Here is a 23,231-nt window from a genome sequence, read left to right on the forward strand (position 1 = left end):
AGATGAGAGGCTTTGGGGGGCCCTTTGGCCATGTCTACTTGCCAGAGTCTCCCCCTAACCTCTTCTCAAACTGGGAGTTTCTGCATTGTACTTTCATTTCTTTACAGGAGACTGTTGCTAAAGTCCAGGTGGAGATGGAGGGTGTGAACTAAGCTAGTGCACTGGAGAGGAATTGCCAGGCATCTCTGTGCACGTCCACCCTCCACCTCGCACGCACACACTTGGACCTCCTGCCTGGGCGAAGGCAGCTCAAACTTTCTGCTTTGTTTGCCCAGCAGCTCGTTTTCCCATCCTGCCGGACCCCTGCACTTTTTCAGGGCACTGACAACTGTGTCTGGGAGCAGCCCTCTGCCTGGGAGCTGCCTTCTTTCTTAGCACCATTTAAAGAGTCCCTTCTAAGTCAGACGGGGCATGTCTAGGAATACATTGCAACTTCAGAATCCAGATGCCACTGTATCCAGTCTAAAGACAAATGGGATGGCACAGTTTGTTGCCCTTAATGAAACAGAGGAATTGGAAATTAACAGCATGAACTACGAGCCCCAAAGGACGCCTCCCTGTCGGAGGTCCAAGCTGGGCAGCATGTCACTGTGGCTCTTGGAATAGGCTGTTCAGAGAGAAGACAGGACCAAGCTGACTCTCCATATCTAGGGGGTCCAAATGGTTTTTTGTTTTTGTTTTTTATCCAAGTGTTTTGAGAACTAAAAATTTCTGAGAAATTTTGATAACAAGACAGGGAGAAAAACGGAAGAAAAGAATCACCATAACTTTAAGAGGCCAAAATTACTATCGTGCCCATTTTACAACGGCATGGGGACATGAAGGCTGGTCCACTTTTATATGGCCTACAGTGGCAGAGATTTCAATCTGGGACTCTTTGGCCCTAGCTGGTCCCCCTCCCTGATTAGGAGCCCACCAGCATGCATGAGCCATCAGGAGCTCTCGGCAGGGCCCTTCTGCTGCTCTGTCCCAGGATGCTGTCCCAGGCCTGGCCAGCTCCCCACTCTCTCCTTTTCCTTTCCCTGGTGCAAACTCCGCTGACTTGGCCTGCTTTCTCTCCTAGGGGGCTTCCATCACTCCCTCCACCTGGTCTTCTCCCCCAACCTCAGATGCGCAGTGGGCTGCAGTCTATCCAATTCCCTTCTTCCCCCCTGCTCTCGAAGATAAGCCACCTACACCTTTTGTGTTTTAAGGATTTCACCGTAGGTCTCTACAGGGACTCAGAGAGTGACAGAAATAGGAGCTTGGCAGTCTTTACGGTCCTAGTCTTGGGTCCAGAGTCCCTGACCCCTGGAGAAATGGATAAGGAAAGCCATGGTGACCATCAAACGTTCATTTTTATTTTAGAAAGTGGAGTGCTCTATCTCCCCTCTCTTCCCACTATGTCCCAGCTTATGGGTGAAAATGGGGATGCTTTTTCCCCTTCTTTCTAGGAAGCTGCTTTCCAGTCAAAAGACTCCAGCCCCGCTGAGCACTGGAGATTTCCCGCCTCACCTGAGCAGTTTGTCTCTCCGGAGCCTTCCAGGCTGGGAATCACTCAATTTCCTGGCTTCTGCCATTCCCAACTTGTCCTCTGGGGGTGCTGTCTCATTATGGTTTGGCCCCAATCCTTTGAGGCCACAAGGACCCTGGCTAATGAATGGGCAGTTGTCCCTGGCTGAGTAGGACACTGATCTCAGGAGGGACCACAGGCCACTGAAGATTGAGGAAGTCAGTCCCATCAGCCAGGTCACTCACCAAGCGGTCACAGATTTTCTCAAAATCTAAAGCATTCAATTTTTTATTGTCTAAGAAAAGGCTCACAAGGGAATCTGAGTCATGAACAAAGAGGGAGACTGCTGTGGATTTATATTCTTTGTTCTTTCATTCTCTCAGTGGGGAGATGATACAATTAGGTTGGAATAGAATAGGTGATTGTCTCACCAGGTGCTTCTTGGGGGAAAGCAGAGATGGTGTATATTGAAAATAGCCTAGTATCAGCCACAGCTGTAGAGTGGGAGGGAGACAGCATTCTCAGCGGGCAATGAAAGTCAGTTATTCATTACCACCAAGACTTGACAGTACACTGAACACACGACATTATATTTATGCTACATAAAATAATGTGATACAATTTTTATGACCCAATTTAATCCAGTAGAGGGTATCCGTTTAATAAAGACAAGGACAATAGAATTAAAATTATCTATAGATCTACATAACAAAAGGCTAGTAAAAAGCGGAATTGTACTAATTTGACAGAAAATAGATAGCATTGTCATAAAATTTGTAAAATGGAGAGAAACTGCCTCACTCTGAATTTGTATGAGTTAAGTTGACAGGTGCTGAGATATGTAAAAGGTAAAGAAAAGAAAATGACATGGCCGTCTTTTCTGAAGTCCCACACCAAGCACAAGTTCTTCTCGTTTACTCATTCTTCTGACAGCAAAACGGAGTATCTGCTGTGAAAAACTTTAATGGTTTAACAACTATTCAACAAACAAGCCAACTTTCCTAAAGCAGCGTCAGATTTTTCAAAGTTGAATTTCACTTCATGTTGGTACCTTGCTTACCTTCTAGATATCCATGACAACTGGCTGGAAATGGCTAATACAAACATAGAAATGTTAGCACTAGCTGCTCCCTGGACCCATGGAGAGCTGTGGGCTCAGACTGAGGGTGATTTTGCTGAGGATGGAAAATTCACGTGCCATGTGGGTGGATCTCAATTTCATGCCACCCGTCAACGTTTATGGAGCTCCCCCTAAGAGTCCACCTCAAGGCTGGGTTTGGTGGGGACACAGAAAAGTCTGTGACCTGGTCTCTGCCATCAAAGAGCTCACAGCCTGAAAGGGACGCGAGTTACTCTGATGTAAGGGCTTTCTTTTAAGGGTTTGGAGTCAAGGATAAATCCTAATGTGCTTTGTTCATTCTGCCTAAAGGTTTTGCTTACCCACGTGCCTGGTAACATGGTGGTGTCAGCCCCTCAAGTCTCTTTTTCCTTGTCCATCAGTTGACTCCCTTGAACTACCCACCTTCCCTTCCAGCCAGAGCCCCACCCTGGATCGATCCAGCTGTTATCTTCCTTTACTCCTCACGGGTACAGGGGTAGATTTGGGGCTGTCAAGGATCTAACCCTTGTCAGACTATTGTCAAATCCTGAGCTCTTTTCTCCCCAGAGTGGCCCTCGGTCCCTGCCCCTCAGAACGCCAGGGCCTCTCTGAGGTGCTTCAGGGCGGACTGCAGCGGGGGAGGAGAAAGACGGAAGGCTGAGCAGGTCGGCTCAGGCCCTCTCCCCTGCCACCATCAGAGTATCCTGTGTCCATCTCTACATAAACACTGGCAAATCCATATAAGGCTCTGCAAGGATGGAGCCTGAGAAGCAACCATTGGATTTGACCATTAGGTCTGTGTGGCCTATGTGGTTAATGTTTTTTTTTTTAAAGATTTTATTTTTTTCCTTTTTCTCCCCAAAGTCCCCTGGTACATAGTTGTAAATTCTTCGTTGTGGGTCCTTCTAGTTGTGCCATGCGGGACGCTGCCTCAGCGTGGTTTGATGAGCAGTGCCATGTCCGCGCCCAGGATTCGAACCAACTAAACACTGGGCCGCCTGCAGCGGAGTGCGCAAACTTAACCACTCGGCCACGGGGCCAGCCCCCCTATGTGGTTAATTTTATGGGTTAACTGGGCCATAGGGTACCCAGATATTGGGTTAAACGTTATTCTGGATGTATCTGTGAGGGTTTTTTGGATGAGATTAGCACTCGAATTGGTAGACTGAGAAAAGCATATTGCCCTCCCCAGTGTAGGGGGGCATCACCCAATCAGGTGAGGGCCTGAATAGAATGAACAGGAGGAGGAAGGACTCTCTGCCTTGTCGTTGTTAAGCTGAGCCCTCAGTTTTTGGCCCTCCGACTGGGACTCTCACCATTGGCTCCCCTGGTCCTCAGGCCTTTGGATTCAGACAGGAACTGCAGGATTGGCTTTCCTGGAAGATTTTGGGACTCCTCAGCCTCCATAGTAACGTGAGTCAATTCTTACGTAAATTTCTTTCTCTCTGTCTACATCCTATTGATGTAGATGTAGACAACCTTGATTAATACATGGTCTTAGATCCGTTTCAGAGGAGTGGCGGGGGCAGAAATCAGGTTGCAATGAGTTGACAGGTGGTGAGGAAGTAAAGACGGTAAATATAAACTTATTTTTTCTAGAACAGATGTAAGGAAGTAGCTTGAGGGGAGGGCAGGGTATAAGATTTAGGAAGCATTTCCTTTGAGAATTTGTGAGTTTGGGAGCAGAGAGGAAGCTGCCCATAAGTTGAGCAAGAGTCACTGAAAGTATGTGTGGGAAGGGCAGTTGTTGGTGCATCGTCCCCAGGAAATGGTGGGGAAGGAGCCAGGAGCCCCGTCTGGTTGTGTGAACTCAGACAAGTGACTTACCCTCTTGAACCTCCATGCCTTCGTTTGTACACCGGACATCACAGTGCCCACTCCACTGGCTTGCAAGGATTAAATGAGATGGAGTGTGGAAAGCAGATAGCATAGAACCTGGTACATCAGAGGCAGCCACTGCTCCCTTTCGCCCTTCTCTCTCAGCTCTCTGACACCATTGTCCGCTGTCGCCTAGTTTCCACAACTCCGTCTGCACCTGTGATTGGAGTCAGGTAGATGGGGGTTTGAATCACGGTTGTAGCATGTGCTGACGTTGGTCAGCTTATCCAATCTACCTAAGTCTCGGGCTTGACATCTGTAAACAGGAATAGTCTTTCTACTTTCGGGTTATTTGTGAAGGTTAAATGAGACAGTATACATAAAGCGCATAACGCCGTATCTAACTTACACAAGATACGGTCAGGGAAAAAACAGTCCAAGCGGCTCAATAGAGGCTAAAGGCTTTATTCAGTGGACCTGACGACCAGGTGTCTCCGAGCCCAAGCAGGATTGTCATTTTATGGGGTGAAGAGCAGAGGGCTACATGTCCCTGGGGGGGGTTCGGCTCAGGAGTCATTTCCGTCACTAACTGCTGTGAAACCTGTGTTCGGAACCGTGCCTCTTGTTCAGGATCGTTTGCAACCCCAGAACAGTTTTCTCAAGAGCTGGTTCTTTAAAACTTTGCAGCTTGTCTGCTAGTCAAGGGTCAGGGAAGGAGGAAGGAGCAGAAAAAAGAGGCAGGTGGGAAAAAGAGGAAAGGGGATAAGGGTTGAAGCAATGAAACCTGGGGCCCTCTATCACATCTGTTTTAATTCTCTTATAATATGAAGTCAACGTGCTGAGCGAATGAATAAATAAATGCATGTCTGGCCTAGGAGCTACCTTAATACATTTACATGCGATACAGAGATATCCAAACGAAAATTCTGCTCACCCGTGTTTGTTTTTAAAGACAAGACTTTGTATACACATATCTATATCTCCTGGGTTTCCCCAAGCTCTCTGCCCTACAGAGTCCCCCTTTCTTTAAATATCAAACCAAAATTGCCAAGATTCCCTCCTTGGTGATTGCAGGAATTCTGGTCTTCCATGGGGTTTTTCTCAAGAAGTATTTTTGAGATTTCGCCAACATTGTGTGAGCCAGACATGGGTCCACTGTTTATCACCTCTGGCCTCTGGGTCATCCTTGCCACCTTATAACCTTTTTCTAGGTTCTCCAGATTCTCTCTTTTCTGTCTGGTCTCAAGTCCTTTCCTCTTTCTCTAGGACACTGCTAAGCTCAAGTCATAAATTTCAACAAAACGAAGGTTTGGTGGAAACAACTTTAATATATAAAAAACAAATCTTAACAGAGTCCTGGGCATCTCCACCCCTAGCCATCGTAAGACATAGCTCCTTCCAGGGGCCAGCCCTCTCCCTGGGTTCCTGCTGCCAACTGTTGAGGGCCTAGCTGGCTATGATCCCATGTTAGCAGACAGGAGTCATCCTCTCTGTCCAAATTCAGGCCTCCAACATCCTTTGGGGCCCACCAAGAGGTGAGTGGGAAAGCCTGGACTTGCCTCACTTCCAGAGTCCTCCCTGTCCTCGTCAATGTCCCTTCCCCCATAGAGACAGCCATTACTAACCATAGAGTGGTTTAACTCCTCCGTGTGTCTACATTCAGAAATAGTAGAAAAAGCTTTATCGTTGTCAAACCAAACTGCTGCCTTGAAGTGTTTCCCCCTCCCCCAAAAATATTAGTCTTGCCCTAAAAATGATGTGTTTGTGGCTCATGGCTGCTCTAACACATTGCCACAAACATGGTGGCTTCAAATAACATAAATTGATTTTCTACAGTTCTAGAAATCAGAAGTCTGAAAGGGGTCTCACTGGGCTAAAATTACGGTGTCGGCAGGGCTGCCTTCCTTTTGGACGCTTTAGGACAGAATCTATTTTCTTGCCTTTTCCAGCTTCTACAGGCCACCAGCGTTCATTCCTTGGCTTATGTCTCCTGCCATCGTCAAAGCCAGCAATGGCCACTTGAATCTCTCCCTCCTCTGATGCTCACTCTCCTGCCTCCCACCCAGATGATCCAGGACGATCTCCCATCTCAAGGTTCTTGAGCACATCTGCCAATTCGCTTTGCCATGTAAGGGAACATACTCACAGGTGCTGGGGATTAGGATGTGGGAGGTGGACGGTGGGGGGAGCGTTCATCAGTCTATCACAGGTGAGTTCTCCTTCACTACTTAAGAAACAGGAAACTCTTGATAGCTTTAAAATACAGAAGTGGTTTGTTCTGAGTACATGTATAAATAACATCATAAAATGGAGACATGTTTATTGCGGGAGTTCTTCATGGGAAGAGAGCTGCATTTGTCTGGAAGAAAGAAGGCAATAAGGTGTGTGGCGGGAGGAGGGTTTTGGAGGGAGGTGTGGAACGTGAGTGGGGGTTGGGTAGAGAAGTGAGACTCAAGGCATTTTAAAGTAAAAAAAGGTGGTCACTACAGTGTGCTCTAAGTAGGGTGGAGCTGGTTAACCTGAGGACCCTTTGTTTTCAGAACAGAGTAATGGAGTCAGTTTGTCAACGTGAGAATAGGAATGTGGCAGAGCTACTTAATAGAAGAGATAGGAAATTGAGATCCTCAAAGAGAAATTTAAGGTGAAAGGATTCAGGAACTGAGTACTGGTGGGACAGCAAGAGAAAGAAAACAACCAAACTAAACCAAACCAAAGAGACAAATAAACAGAAGACAAAGCTGCTGGCTAGATTGGACAGCGGAGATGTGGGGTGTGAGGACTCCTTCTTTCATTTTGGGGGATCCTCATTCGAGTCTACATTGCTCACTAAGGTCACAGGGGAGAAAGAGGGGAGAGAAGATGAAAAAACATGCTGAGTGCTACACCCGGGGTGATTCGTGGTGAAGGCAGGATTTAGAGACAAGACAACCAAGAGGCCTGAAGGATTCAGGGACAGAGAACAGGTTGGGTTGCTGTTAACGCAGAAATTAACTGTATTGCCTCCCATTATACTTAGCACTGAAATCCTTGTCTGGTCTCTGGGAATGGTTCACTCCATCTGGCCACCGCCACCTTTCCAACTACACCCCTTTCAGCACTCTCTTCCCTCATTACAATCTGGGTACTATCTTCTCTAAATTGAAGATCCAAGGCGGTCCTAATTTTTATTTGTTTATTTATTTTTATACCCATCTCTGCAACTAGTCTATAAACTCAATAAAGGTATGTATGTGTATGCTTTTTTTTTTAATTACTAAATAGCCAGGATCTAACCTTGAACCTGGTACACAGAGAGCTACATGGTATTTGTTGAATGAATGAATGAACCATCTTTGGCTTGTTCCCTTTCATTTCCTTTTTCAGCTTATCTCTAAGTCGCAGTAGGTTCTGCCTTTGTTCGTTTCTAACACTCACCTCTTCTTATCCATGCCTACCGCTCTATCTAAAGGAGGTGCAGAAGATAATGAAATGGATCAGACCCTGGTGAGCAGACAAGCATACCAGGGGGGAACAGGTCCTGGTGATAAGCCCCACCTCAGGTGAGAGGGGGCACGAAGTACCACGTGGGAAGATGGAATCCAGTGCCTGGAGCTCATGGTCCAGACAGGTAATGTGGCCATGTGCTGCTATACAAGAGGGAACAGGTGGGTGTTCTGGCAGTTGTTGGGACCAATGAGATATTGGAAGGGAGGCAGATGTCTGGAGGACTTGAGGCTTGGGACTCAAACTAGACCATGTATGTCTTTCTGTGTGTATGGATGTATGCATGCTCACACACACTTACATAGGGAAAAAGAATAGAATCAGATGGAGGGAGGGTGGTTGTCACACAAATAGCATAGCAGCCTTCATACAAGAAGTGGTCCCGTGAGTCATTAACTCTCGTAAGAACAAGATGAGTCTCTAAGTTTACTGATACTCATCAAGTGTTTTCAACTATGGAACAAGTGTGTTTGATGTGAAGGAGAAAGCCAGGAAGATTCATCCTACACTAAAGTTTGATACCTTTTCAACTCTGGACTATTAAAATAAACTTTAATTTCTGCCCACTCTCATCCCACCTGCATAATTTATCTAGGTCCATTTGCTAGAGCGCTGACCCAATCATGTCATTTTTGCTAAACTTTCCATGGCTCCCTATTGCTAACAAAAGTAGAAACTTCTTACTCTGGCATTCAAAGCCCAACCCATCTCCACTCTGTCTTGCCAGTTTAATCAGATCCCTCTGTTCCCATAATATACATTGTCCTTTTCTGCTGTCATGCCTTTGATTTGGCTGTTTCTGTACTCTTGAAGGTCTTCCCCATTTTGACTCCTGGAAAAGTCAGCTCAGTGCTGTAGGGAAAGACATATCTGGGATTCAACTTTGGTTCTATCTTCTAGTAATTGTGGTTTTGGGGTATGCTGTTCAACCTCCCAGAGCCTTACTTTACTCATTAGTTAAACGGGGATGGCAATACTTGTTTGGTAGGGCTATTGGCAGGATGAAGTGTGATGTTGCATCCTAGTATCTGGCACATAGTTGGTGCTCAAAACTGTTGCTGTCCCATTCTTGAAACCCATCTCAGTTGACATCTCCTTCAGGCACCCCTCAACCACATGTGGTCTCATTTCCCTGAGACCCCGACAGATATTTGTTGGTACTTCTCTATGGCATTTGCATTTTCTGTATTTTATTAAGAATGTCTGTGCACTTGTTCCATCTCCCTCTTTAGATTTTAAGCTCTTGAGGGCAAAACCTGAATAGTCTTTGTCTTCGCAGCCTCTGCAGAAGAACTGGTGCAGTGATGTACAGCCATGCTCAAAGTATTTAATAAACATTTGGTGAGTTTAATTGAAATATCCATAACAACCTGATCCCATTGTCATTCTGAGAAATATCAGTCTTAAGAGCCGTAATTGTCCTAGGGTATCATGCATTATTCATGCAAAAGTTACCCTTAATGCTGTGGTTTCTTGGTCCGCCATCAGAGAAGAAGGGAGAACAGTGGTGTGGGCCGGACACATTTGCTTTTCAGAAGATCTGGTCTGTCTCCCCATCAGCCTGTTCTAGCCCCAGTAGGGTTAGCTCAGCATTGCCAATCACCGAACCAAAGTTCTTGTAGTTTTCTCTTGTAGAAGCTCTGGCAGGAATATTGGCCATTCAGTGCAAGTCCAGCTCAAATATATTATCTGTTCTTTTTACATTTTTAATATTTCAAAAAAGGGAAACTCTAGCACTAAGTGCTAGATCCAGGAGAGAGAAACTATTTATTATAAGAAGACATACACTTGGCATTAAAAGAAAATGTTTGGGGAAAGGAGTTGCATACAGAAAATCTGGATTGGGAGTGGCTGGACCCTCCACTAGAAGACACATACAGAATCTTTATTTTTATTTCTTAACTTGTTAAAAACTTTGAGGTTTTGTGCTGTCACTGAGTAGGTGGGCCTGTGATATTTATGTAGCTGATTTCATGTACTATGACAGTCACATCACAATTCTGACAGTTAAAAACCCATCTCATCCCGCTGGGCTGTTGATGTTATGTTGGTGTGTTCTGGGAGCATCCTGAGCTGCACTTAGAGAACTAAGGATTTTCAAAATCTTTTTAGAATTTAAAGCATACTTATTTCAAATTGATTTACTTACAAAATGACATGTTTCTGGAAGGACTGAACAATCAGCTAGAGACCATTTTGAGCTATGTCAGGAAAACCCACAGTCTCTTCCTTACATATGTTATTCTTGCCAGATTCCCAGCAGACCCTCCCTAGGCAAGCCACCATATCTTTGCAGATGCTGCTCCCTCTGCTAGCACACTTCCCATCCCTGTACTCAAGGGGGACAAGGCATCTTCAGCAAAGGTCAAACATCATCTTTCTCAACCCAGGCAGAGTGAATTGGTCCCTCTTTTTCATTCCCTCATAATTTTAAACCCTTCTTTCTAGTTGCTGCTTTTTATTTGCCTGCAGCTATTTGTTTATATGCCCGTCTCTTTTTCTAGATTGCAAAGCCTTTAGTGACAGAGGTGATTTTCTTTTCTCAGACTACTTTCCTGTGTCTCTGGGTATCCCATGACCTGCATGAAAATTAAAACAACACGATCGGCAAGTCGGTCTCAAGTGGTTGGCAGTGATGAATACAAACAGAACAGCTTACAACTCTGCTCTACAATGGTTAGAATCATGGAAAACTGTAAAAAAAAAAAAAAAAAAGTAAAACGGGTACTATGGAAGATGATAACTGTGAAAGACAAGGTAGATACAATCCAAATATACATGGAGTCCAAAAGCGAAGTGGACAAGGATGCTTCCTGCCTCCCACCGCTGCCTCCCGCACTTGATGTAAATGAAAAATAAACATCAGCGGTGTTGAGTCGCAAGAGGGACCAATTCACCGCCCTCCACTCCTTTTTTATTTACTCTAGGTTCTCATAGAAACCACCCTTTTCCACTTACGTTATTTTTACACATCTTCAAAATAGGTGTTTGAAAGAACAGTTATATTTCAAATGAAATAATTGGTTTCACTGTGCATTATTTATGCATTTCTGTAGTCAGAATTTCTCCTTTTAACACTCGTCAATCTAGATGAAGCCCTCCAATGATTTCAACAGAAGAACTATTTGAGTTGTATATTTCTGAAAATTTTCAGGCCTTAGAATGTCTTTCATGAAAAAGTAATAGGTTGACGGGACATAGCCACTTTGTGTCACTCTCTTTTTCTTTAAGGATTTTGCAAATAGAATTCACTGGCTTCTGACACTGTAAGTTGTAGTAGAGGAATGTGAAATTATCCTAATTCGGGCCCATTGGAATTTTTTGTATGGGTAATACATCTTCAAGAGATAAATGCATAGCCGAGAGATGGTGGATAGATATTGTGAAATATCTATGTCCCCCAATCCTATTTCTCATCCACCCATTTCCCACCCCCACCTCACCACAGGTAATGACTATGACTGTCTCTAGCTCAGAGAAATAACTACTAGAAGAAGCTTCTTATGCACCAACAAGGAAACATAAATTTATATTCTTAGTTCCCCCCTTTACAAAACAGGTAGGAGGGGAAGGAGTAAAGATAATTATTTTAATTTGGTTGGAGTGAAAGCAGGGTGCAGAAGACACAAAAAGAGGTATATAAGCTCTCAGATTAAGCTAATGATTAACGAAAAAGCATGAAGGAAGTAAGAAAATCCAAAAAGGACCTAACTCCTTATCTACCATAAAAGAAAGTCTGAAGTTGTGCTGGAATGGATAGATATAAATTGATGGTTATGGTACTCTGAATGTTTATGGAAGGTCTGAATTTAATGATGAGTAATGTTAAAACAGACTATTTACGCTATAAATCATACTAGAATAAAAAAGAAACTAATGTTGCTCATATATCAAAAATCCATAATAGAAAAGGGACCTTAAGGAAAAATAATGTTTAAAAGCATAAACTAGGTAGGCAGACCTAGTATTGCAACAATCATCATGCTATCCACTTTGAAATAGTGGTTTGATAAATTATAGTTTATTGGCCCTTTGGAAGGTGGTGAAGATAAAGGAAATAATCTTTGTGAGGGCTGAGGGGTGATGAGAAAAAGCATTGAAGACGTGAAGTAAAGTAAAAAGCTATATGCTTTGTACATTGCAGTTATGAAATAAATCTGGACAGATGGAGGGCCATGTGGCAGGCTGGTGTTGAAATTACAGGATTTATTTTTGTTGCTGTTTTTCTTAATTAAATTTTTTAGTCTTGTTTTACCTTTTCCTTCATTAAAGTAAAAATTATAGTATCAGTGATGATAATCTATGAAACCAACCTAAGATGTATTTTTAGAAGGTTAAAAAATCTCTTCCCACTGTCCTCTATTCTAATCCCCCTGAGATTATCAACATTAACAGCCTTTGTATATCTTTTCACAATTTCCTTTATGCTCAAACAAACATGAACTCACATATTTAGGACATTTTTGGTTGGTGTTACTGTTTGTTTTCATAGAAATGGAATTGTATTATAAATGTAACTCTGCAAATTGCTTTTCTCATTTAACAATACACCAGGGACAGTGAGAGAGAGATCCATTTCAATATTTTTAACAGTTGCATAATAGTTCATAGTGTGGATATATCACAACTGAATCAAGAACATCCCTTATTCCTGGACATTTAGGTTCTTCCTAAGTTTTTGCTTCTATGAACAATATGGTAAATATCCTGGTACATATATCCTTATGCATTGGAGATTTTATTTCTATTTCCAAAGTGGGATTTATGGACAGTTGGTTGTATTGTCTGTTAAGAAAGAAAGAACTTGGAGGAAAAAAGTGAGCTTTTGTAAATTCGTGCATGTTTACTTTTGTCCTTGTTTTCTGAGATGCTCATTCTTTGCAGGACCAAAGATAAAAGTTTGAAGCTGACTTCTTCCAGGCCCCATTGTGGTCCATTCTGGATGAAATTTTAGGTCAGAAGACAAGGAACACATACATTTTGAGGGAGAAAAGAAGGGTAATAGAAGGAATCAGAGAAGAACTGATCAAGGCCAAAGGAGGAGAGAATTTGAAGAAAGAGAGGTGGTTGGAGGAGTTAAATGCTGCAGAGACACAAAGGGGAAGAGCCTCTTTTATTGATGGGGAGGAGGGCTGTTCACAAAATTTCTTATATACCTCTCCTGGGCACAAGGTAAGTGGTACATCCATTCCTTTGATGCTAGGCATGGCCATGTGACTTGTTCTAGTGAATGAAATGAGCGCAGAAGTGACATGTGTCACTATGAGGTAAGAGACTTTGAGAGTTGGTGCTCAATTTTCCACGTCTCTTTCTCTCCATCACAGTGATTGGTGACATTCCAGATATGGAGGCTACAAACCAGAGTCCCTGAGTGAGGATGACATGTGGCAGAGCCCCCTTACCTCCCAGCCAATGTGGGATGGACACACATAGCATAAGTGAGATATAAACCTTGTTGTTTTAAGCTACTAAGGCTTTAAGGTTGTTTGTTACTATAGCATAACTTAGCCCATCCTGACTGATACAGTCACCTAGGAAAGAAATTCAGTTGAGAGATGCTGAAATCACATCTCAGGGGAGTAAAAGGTAATTGGATGATAGCTCAGGGGGTTAACGAGTGGGTGTGTAGTAAGGACGTGTAAGTAGCAAGTGTTGAATTTCTTTCAAGGTTGCTTAGGGGCTATTAGAACCCAGTTCTGCCAATTAGTTAAATAAATGCCCTTTGGGGGAAATATGGAAATAATTCTAGAACACTTTTAAAAGAAAGCTAGAAACATTAACTGCATAAATAACGACAAAACCAAGACATACACTGTAGAATTCTTTATATATAAAGATTCCAGCAGCTTTTATGCATCTCAATGCGTACTGAAAATACAAGAATATCACAAAATAAATGCCACTATGTTTACTTCTAGGAAAAATTTTGTTTCTCCTGATGAAATACATTCCTTTTATTTGTTAAGGAGAATTATGTCAACATCCCTACAAAACTCTTGTTCCCTGTTCTCTGTTCGTCTTGACTGCCAGACGGTTACAAAATTATCCTTTACCTAGATGGTTTGGTACAGCGCTCTCCTCTTAGGGTCTAGCTCATGGAGCAGGGGAGCATCAGGCATGGGGTCATGTCGGAAGGTCTGGAGGAATTAGACAACTCAGGGTGGCTGAGGGCAGCAAAGGTTCTGTTACTGATTGCAGCCAAGACAACTTGGGATATTTTATAACTGGAAAAGACCCATCAGAAATGCTGTGGGACTCAGCCATAGGAAATGATGAAATCCGGCCTTTTGTGACAACATGAATGGACCCTGAGGGTATTATGCTGAGTGAAATAAGTCAGAGGGAGAAAGTCAAATACCTTATGATCTCACTCATAAGTAGAAGATACAAACAATGACAAACACACACATGGAAACGGAGACTGGATTGGTGGTTACCAGAGGAGAAAGGGAAAGGGAGGAGGGCAAAAGGGCTGATTACATACGTGTGTGGTGATGGATGGTAATTAGTCTCTGGGTGGGGAACATGATGTAATCTACACAGACTTCAAAATATACTATGATGTACATCTGAAATTTATATAATATAAACCAATGTTACTGCAACAAAAATAAAATGAAATAAAATAGCAAAAAACTTAAAAAAAACAAGAAAAAGTAATGCTATGGGACCAAAGAACAGAAGACGGGAGTTTCTACGTGTGTGTGTGTGTGTGTATCTATTTTACCGAGAATGACCCTTAAACCAGTAGTCACAAACCAGCAAAATCCAGCAACATCTTGAGAATCATTCAGCTATGGCTGCACACTCTCAAGGTAGAAAACAATGTTGATAAGTGTGTGGCTCCCAACAGGTAAGACCAGAACTGTCTACCACACAAGATCAGAGTTTTTTAAACTGTGGGTCACATGCTTTTAGTGGATTGTGAAATTGATTTAGAGCATCTTGACTAAAATTTTTAAAAATAAAAAAAAATGGAACAGAAAACATCAGCACGCATCCTCTCTAGTAAAGTTTTTTGTTTTTTTTTAATGACACTTTGTTTCAGCCTCTGTGTGTGTGTGTGTGTCCTGGGATGTGGTCAAGAATGTGTTTCTTACTGTGGATTCTGGGTCAAAACCATTTGAAAAAGCCAACCATCTAGAGCCTATAGGGAGCCTGAATTTACTCTATGAGAACTCAGAATGGTAACATTGAGAGACCAAAAGTGGGTGATACCAAAAGATGGGTGACAACCAGACATTGTCGAGGCAAGAACAGGAAACTAACACCAGTGGTAGTGGTAATACCACTGACTTTTAAGTGAACTGGGCCTTCCCAAGCATCAGACCAGAGGAAGGGGTTTCAGTGAGTGTGCAGCACTGGCATGGCAGAACATAGTTTGTTAGAGTCAATAAACGTCTAAATTGGCATACCATGTCAGTAGCAATTTGTGTTAAATCTCTCCCCTTGATCTTGGATCAATTTCCTCCTGCATAATAAGCCAGAGGGATGCTCTGAGAGAGCAAGTGAAGGTCAAACCGCAGGAGTGGGCTGAGCAGAGGGCCTGAGGTGAGGCGAGTGCAAGGTGAACAGGACTGAACGTGAGGTCAGCGAGGTCGGAAGCCTGGAGAATTGGTCAGGTGCTGGGGCTTGGGGCAAAGACCTTGAAGGTGTTGAAGACCTGTTTTTAGGTGTTCCTACTGCTCAGTGGGAGGGCAAACCTGAGAGATTAAAGTACCCAGGAGGACCAAGTATCTTCCCCGTTTGTTACGTGGCTTTTTAATTTTATTTCAGGATGACAATGCTTTTGAATCTTTCATTAAAAGCCACTTCAAATCCTTTTCCTAAACCAGTAGTATGCAAATGATGAATAAGTAAATGGAGATTGTAAGACTGTAGCTCATTTTATTTTATGTCTGACCCTCCCGTTTATACTACCCTTTGGCGAGTTTATAGGCTGTGGCTCGCTTCCTGTCAACAGAACTTTTAGAGATCATCCAGCATGCGCAGAGTGATGACTGTACTTGAGATCCACAGACACTATAAACAGTCACAATCGTTTCTCTTAAATCATTTCCTTCTATCTCTTTAATTTTACTTGCAGGCATAATTTTCTGACCTCTGAAGTCTTTTCCAGCCGTAGAACCAGAATTATCACAGCATTGAGAATTTTTTCCCCTTTTCAACACTTCGGCTGCGCGTGGCATGCTACAAATATCATATAGTTATGCGGACTAAAATTATAATTCTGGGTGTGTGCAGTGTCATCATGGTTAAGTTGCTGATATGGAAGAATTCTGTCTAGGTCGCTGTCAGTGATGGAGGGTGAAGCCTGTGCGTGTTTGAACACATCTTTTTCTCTTCATTTTCAGGAAGACTATAAGAACCAGAAGATCTTCATTAGGATGGTGGCATATTTTATTTAACCTAACACTGTTTAATAAATAGGAACACATTTAAGGCAAGATACAACATAGAACAAGATTCGTTTTTTAAAAAAACATAAATGTAAATCTTTACTAAAAAATCATTACCCTTTGTCATGATGTTAATTGCCTTTGGTTTGCATTGGAGACAGCAGAGGTGAACCTTAAAGATAAGCTGGTTTACGTGTGCGCTGGGATTTCTGTTCACCTTCCTTGGCTGGCTTGAAAAATGAAACAGGCCGTGTCCTGTGTACACCCGCAAGTACACAACTCCTCATCGCTTTGAACAGTTCCAGATCCTTAGTAATTTGAGTTTATCTCAAAAATTACTGAACTGCACGGCAAGAAATTAAACAAAAAATTACATTCATCCATCACCTTTTATGAGCCATGAAAAACTACATGGGGAATAAATCTTCGCAAGCAAGACAGTTTGTGTTATAAGTGGTTCTTCTCCCTTCAAATGCATTAATATTCAAAACCATAACCTGTCACGTGCTCAGCTTTGTGTGAGAAGGGGAGAATCAACCCCCTCCTCCTGTTTACCGTGTTGATTAACGCTGCTCTTGTCTGTGACTGGGGTGTGGGAAGTAGTCCTCTTTCCTGCTTAAAGGGGTAGGCGCTCGGGAAACGCCCCAAAGAGGCAGGGAATCAGCACTCATTAGGAGCCGACTTGGGCCATGCTCAATCCTCCTAACAATTCCAAAAGGGTTTTGAATTTCCAATGGAGGAAAATAAAGCTCAGGGAGCCTATGAAACTGGCAAGCTGACACAGCCAATGAGTAAGAGCCAGGTCTGAATCCAGCTCAGTCTAACTTCAAACACTTCTTGGATTCCTCCATGACACCCCTCTAAAAGCAATCAAAGGAATAAGGAAATGATGCCTCAAGCAACTGGAGCCCTTCAAGGGTCCACAGAGTGGAGAATGGGGCACTCTGCCTGTCACCGGTTCCTATAGATTGCTCCTTCGCTCCACTCACAGTTTGCCTAGAAGTCACCGCGAACTGTTCACTCCCTGTGTGTGATCGTCTGAATTGAGAGTGGGAAGCTTCCGTGAGTGACTCATGCCCTGTGCCCCCACACAGCCCTCAGGAGGGATGGAAAGCTCCCACCTCAGCTTGTTCTGAATAATTCATTCCTGTCTAGATGGCATCCTTGTTCCCTAGGTGTCTGGCCATAGGTCCCCTACCCCGCATCTCCAAATAATTATCAAAGTCAGAATAAATGTCTTTCAAGCAGAAACCCACTCTCTCTACCCTTTGCAGGAGGTCAAGTTGCAGTCTCCATCAAGGGGCACTGCTAGCTTTTTCTCTGCTTGGACCTTCAACACTGGTTGGTGTTTGTGAGAAGAAACTAGAGAGTGATTCCTTCTCCCTGCTGTCCTGAGTTCAAGGCTGGTGAAGCAGCGGCCTCAGTTGGCGTCTGAGTTTGATGGCAGAGAAAAATCTTGGGCCTTTTCCACAATCAAGATCCCGTCTTTGAAACAACCAAAATTATAACTATCTTGCTGGCCCAGGGTGTCTGGTCACCACTGCCCCCACGGAACAGCAGGGCCCCGCCAGGTGACACCCTGTGACAGCTTCTATACAAAGTGTGATATGGTGAATGACATTCTTACTTCTGTCCACGTCCAGCATCCTCTGCTGGACTCACAGTGTCCACTCTGTAGCCTCCTGGACACCCCCTAGTTCCTCAGCCTCTTGTGCATCCACTGTACCCACCTCGCCAGTCAGCTTGTCTGGCTCCGCCTATCAGCAGCTAAGCCTTGCTGGAGAAAAATCACACAACTGCCACAAACAGTGCCACATTTCAAACTGTCACATCTCAAGCTTTAGCCAGGCTCTTACCCAGCTTAGCCATAAACAGTCACCTCTGGGTAATTCTCTGTCACATTCATACCCCTGAGGACCGACCTGAGCTCTTCCACTGTTGCTGGGATCACGGTCACTCCTCTTACCCCTCCCTGACTCCAATTCCTGCAGCAGGCTTCTGAGTTAATGGCTCTGAGCTCCTCAAAGGCAGGAGCCAGGCTTTGCTCACGTTATGGCAACAATGTGTTGAATAAATGATTGAAACAAGCGAACTGAGTAAATTGTTTAACCTGGGTCCCTACAAATTCAGTCCTTTCTCCTGTGAATCCTAATCAAGGAGAAGGGAGGGAGATTAATTTAAACTGAGTGCTAAACCCTTTTTTAAACCCTGCGATCAGCACTTTCACATATATGATCTCATGTAGTGCTCACCCGTCTGTGAGCTAGATATAATTATTTCCATTTTACACGCACAGAAAAGTTCGTGGTCCAGATTCATTTACCTCCACAGCTCACACCCTTTTCCATGTTTTTGCCATCTGACTTCCCGTCTGCTCTTCCATCATTGCTCTCTTCGAATTCTCTGATGACCAAGGACGTTTACGAGCAGTGGCGTCAGTGGAAGCTCCTCAGGAGGAGGCAGGGTTTGAGTTGGCCTCTGCAGACAGCAAGGAGGGTGGGTCCCCCAAACTGTAACACTCTCTGATCGTCCATGGCAAAGGAGGCAGGAAGGGGCTGAGCCCATGTATTAATTTGAACATGTTTGATTTAGACCGCAAGTGACAGACACCCAGCTTAAAATAGAGAGAAAAAAGGAAATTGTTGCATCAAGTACCTAGGAAATCAGAGGCATGTTTTTTTGTGGAATGTTTGGTTATGGAGCTCCAACCACGTCACCAGCGTGTTGCCCTTCTCCTTTCTCTGTCTAGGTTTTGCTCCCCTGGGTGTTGGCTTTATCATAAGACAGCTATCTACATGGTGGCCTCCTCTACATCTCGAGGCGACAGTGTCCTCCTGACACCGTGTTGTAGCCCCTTGTCCCGCCCCCAATCTCCCGTCTCTGTCCAGGCTCCTTCAGAGTAAGGTCTACACGGTCATCTATATTCCCAGGGCCTGGCCCACTGATCACTCTCTGAACAGATGAAGGAGTACAACCTGCTGTTCCTCCTCACGTCTACACCGGCCAAGTTCGCTGCTGAGGGGGAAGGGGGGCAGTAAGAACAGATCTGGGGTGAAGTTTCTGTTTGTATGTCTTTCCACGTAGTTTTAAATTCTAGCTCCGTTTGCCGTTGTTCTCTGGTGATTTCTGACAGACTTTTCCTTCCTCAACCTTCAATCAAGAGCTGGGCGGGGGAGGGGGGAGGGTGGGGAGACTGCCAATGGGTGCAGGGTTTCTTTTAGAGGGGAAGAGAACGTTCTATAATTAGATTGTGGTGATGACTGCACAACTCTGTGGATAGGCTAAAAAGCAGTGAATTGTACACTTTAAATGGGTGAATTGTATGGGATGTGAACTACATCTCAATAAAGTGGTTTAAAACAAGATTTAGAGGGGAAAAATCCAGAAAACGGTAACATTACAACATAGAATAAAAAGAAACTGCACTACATAGTGCCTTTCCCTGTATTTACTCTAACTGTAGTTACTGTGTTACTAATAGAATGTCCATACAGTTACCACATATTGCTATAGTTATGATGCATAGAAAAGGCAGGGACTTGTGTCTATTCTCTACATGGTGGTATCCCCAGTGCCTAGAACAGTGCCTGGCATATGGTAGGCGTGGTAAATTGCAGAAAATGGGCACGAATTCTTTGTAGCTCATCCCATTAAGAGGTGGAGTTTCTTTCTCCTCCACTGATCTGAGCTTGGCCACATGACTTGATTTGGCCAAAGACACATTAGTGAATGTGATGCAAGTGGGGCTTTCAAAGTGCTGGAGCATTGAGTCTTACCCTCACCTGCTGCTGGAAATCTTTCCATCGTCATGTGAAAAACCCCAAGTTAGTCTCCCAGAGGATGACAGACCCAACGGAGCACAGATGAGCTGTCCCAGTGAAGGTCCCCCAGACCTCAACCAGTCTGTCAACTGCTGGACACGTGAATGAGGCCATGCTAGGCCACACAGTGCCAGCTGTCCCACCGGCTGACTGCAGAGATCCCCCCAAAAAGACCAGACCAGAAGAATTGCCCAGCTGACTCACTGAATTGTAAGCAAATAAAATAGTGGTTGTTTTAAACGCTAAGTTTTACAGCAGTGGATGGCTGGAGCAGTAGGCAATCGATAAGTATAGAGTGAATGTAGGCAAGCCTGCTCTGAAGGCTGGAAGTAAAGAATGAGTCCTGCTGATGGAAGCATGGGAGCCAGAGGGAGGGAGGAGAGACAACGGCAACCACCCACGATGGAAAACCCTTTTCCTCCACCTTATGAAATCCTGTGTCTTCTACACCATTCATCTGACTCTTTAGACACACCTGCCCACAAATACACACCTAGGCAGTACTGGGCCGTACAAGCAAGCTGCAGACAGTGAGAAATGCTCCAGACAATCGTCCTAGACTGCTGGCTGCTTTGACCTCAAACTCTAGCTTATGATTGCTTGGCCCTCAGATTTCATAGTTATACTTTGCTTTTTGCTGCCACTGGTCCCTTTGGTTCTGGAAACTTCTTGGAGTCTCTTCCTTAGCTTTTTAGACTCAGCAGTCTATTCTAAACTCTGCTTGCTCCTTGGTTCTGCATTCGCAGCAGCTTTAGTCAGTCTCTAGAGGAAATCTTCTGAGAGTAGATACGTCAGACGTTTTTTTTTGGAACCAGTGATACCCGAGGCTTCCTGTCACCCTGGGTGGTGTTGGGGGTAGGGACTCTACACCTGACACTTGGTGAGTGCACTGCAGTGGTACAAACCAAAAGGCTCTGTGACAACTTTCTCCAATTCCATTGGAAAGATGTTAAGGAAGCTGTTTTCCATGTGCTCCTAGGTAATATGAATTAAACTGCCACTCTACCACTGCTTTTCCTAAGAGATTCCGAGAGCTGAGATTAAGAAGTGGGCCTGGGGATGGCACCAGAATGCTCTGGAACACAATGTACCACAGGCATTTCTGGAGAAGTCTCATGACCTCCGACCTAAGGGAAGAGGACAGGAGGAGAACGGAGATGTCTGTCTCATATCTGGCCCCTAAATATGGCTGCTGCATCACGTACCACACTGTGGCTGCCAAGTCAAGTTCACTTGTAACCGTCCCAGACCACAGCCAAGTTTCAAACCCGGCGTTCTCACAGTCATTTTCCTGACCTGTGTGCCAGAGCTTTTGGCTGCTTCTTGTCTCTTTAGATAAACCACTTGGATTCCCTCTTTGGCTCATAGGACTCAGCTTTCCACTCAGAATTTGAACTCAGTTTTTCCTTGGATTTTGGTGTGCCCCCAAAACCTCACATAGGAAGAGGGTTACCAATATCCTAGTTTGCCCAATTTTAAAACGGAAACTCCTGATTCCCAGAAAACCCTTCAGTCCTGGACAAACCAGGATGGTTGGTTACCCAGGTAGGAGTGATCCCCGGAAGACTCAGATGGCCAGGCTGAAACACCACCCTCACACACCCGCAGCTGGGGAAGCCCGCAATGATCCAGCATCTCCTCTGGAAGACGAGGGGTAACAACAGTGTGTGTCACATAGGGTGGTTGTGAGAATTCAGTGAGACAGAACATGCAAAGTGCTTCCTGCCATGTAGTAAGCTGTCAGTAAATATTTATTATCGCCATTGTTGTTGTTATTGTTATTATTAATAAATTATTTAGAAACATATCCTCGAAGAGGCAAGTTCATATAATCCTTAGGAGAGTTTAGAAAATGGTGCTGAAGAATCAGTGAAAACTAATGTTACTCTAGACAAAATGAGCAAGCTCAGAATGTGGGGGCCACGGAGATCCCTACTCTCTATAGTAATAACCAAGCGAATATTATTTCATGTGAATTAAACATGGTTCACATAACTTTTGGAAAGAGTGCCTGTCCCATATTTAAGGTCTTTCCCAAGGGCACTATAGAAAAGGGGCTGTTGCCAGCCCAACCCTATTACACAAAGCAAACCACCCAAGGAAATTTATGAATAAGGAGCCATATACATTTTACCTTTGGTAGCTAACGTCTATTAAGTCCCAACTGATTCAGAATCTCTGAGAGTGGATCCCAGAAACCCGCACTTTTAACACATTCCCCAAGTGATTATTCCGTGAACTGAAGTCTGAGAAGCCCGCTTTAGACCTTGGTTCCCGGCAGATGGAGCTGTTCCTTGTGCTCTCCTGTACCCCCACCGCAGCCCCAGCACAGGACCTGCGTCCAGAAGGGGTTCCCCAAACGTGTATTTTTCAGTCCATCCTTTCGTTTCTGATGCTAAGAATTTGGTTTGCCCAGAAAGTAGTTTTCCAGAATAAGACACCAACACACATTCTAGTCACTGAGGTGTTTGTTTAAACTAGTTTTCCACCCTAGTGGTAATGATTAGGGCTGAAAACCCTTTGAAAATTAATAAATTTCATGAGGAAAGGAACAAATTAAGTCTGTGCAGGCAAGAGGCTTCGAGTAGATGGAAACAGCATTTTAAAAACAATCGCCCGATCTGCCGAGGAAGGGACACTTGCTCCTCTCAAATCAGCGCCATCTGGTTAGCCGCTGTGAGACAGAGGCCCCTCCCGAGGAGCACCAAGCACAGGAATGAGGACAGGTAATCTAATTCTCCACGACACTTCCATCTCCATTTTAATATGGAAAATCTCGATGAAATGGATTCTGCAAGAACAGATTTTCATTATTGAAAAGCCATGTCAGAATAAATTAGCATGAAGAAGAGGCAGGAAAACACTGGAGTGGATTATTCAGAACAATTTGATTATTCACCTATTGGCAAAGCTGTTTCATATGCATTTAGTAGGCGTTAGAGACACTAACTATTGTTCTTTCTGCTGGTGAAAGAGTTGAATTATCAGTCCCATCTGGCTTGTTAAGCTCAGTGCTTTCCCTGCTGTTTCCAGGTCCTTCGGTTATTTTGCGTCTTGGGTCAATAGTGACAGTAGCAGAGTGGTGGTTGGAAGAGGAGTCAACCATTTGTAGGTTTGGC

General features: G+C 44.1%; 1 long non-coding RNA gene across 1 annotated transcript in view; it reads left to right on the forward strand.

Moving 5' to 3' along the window:
- LOC123279129 (uncharacterized) overlaps window positions 1-16,725 on the forward strand; it is a 47,761-nt gene extending 31,036 nt beyond the window's left edge. The window contains exons 3-9 of the long non-coding RNA XR_011495897.1: window positions 6,359-6,537; window positions 7,858-8,016; window positions 9,172-9,233; window positions 10,439-10,568; window positions 12,777-13,064; window positions 13,217-13,330; window positions 15,979-16,725. This is a non-coding gene — a long non-coding RNA (uncharacterized lncRNA). The remainder of the gene's footprint in view (window positions 1-6,358; window positions 6,538-7,857; window positions 8,017-9,171; window positions 9,234-10,438; window positions 10,569-12,776; window positions 13,065-13,216; window positions 13,331-15,978) is intronic.
- Window positions 16,726-23,231: the final 6,506 nt, after the last annotated feature.

The sequence above is a fragment of the Equus asinus genome, chromosome 20 (genome assembly GCF_041296235.1).
Source record: "Equus asinus isolate D_3611 breed Donkey chromosome 20, EquAss-T2T_v2, whole genome shotgun sequence".
Lineage (NCBI taxonomy): Eukaryota > Metazoa > Chordata > Mammalia > Perissodactyla > Equidae > Equus > Equus asinus.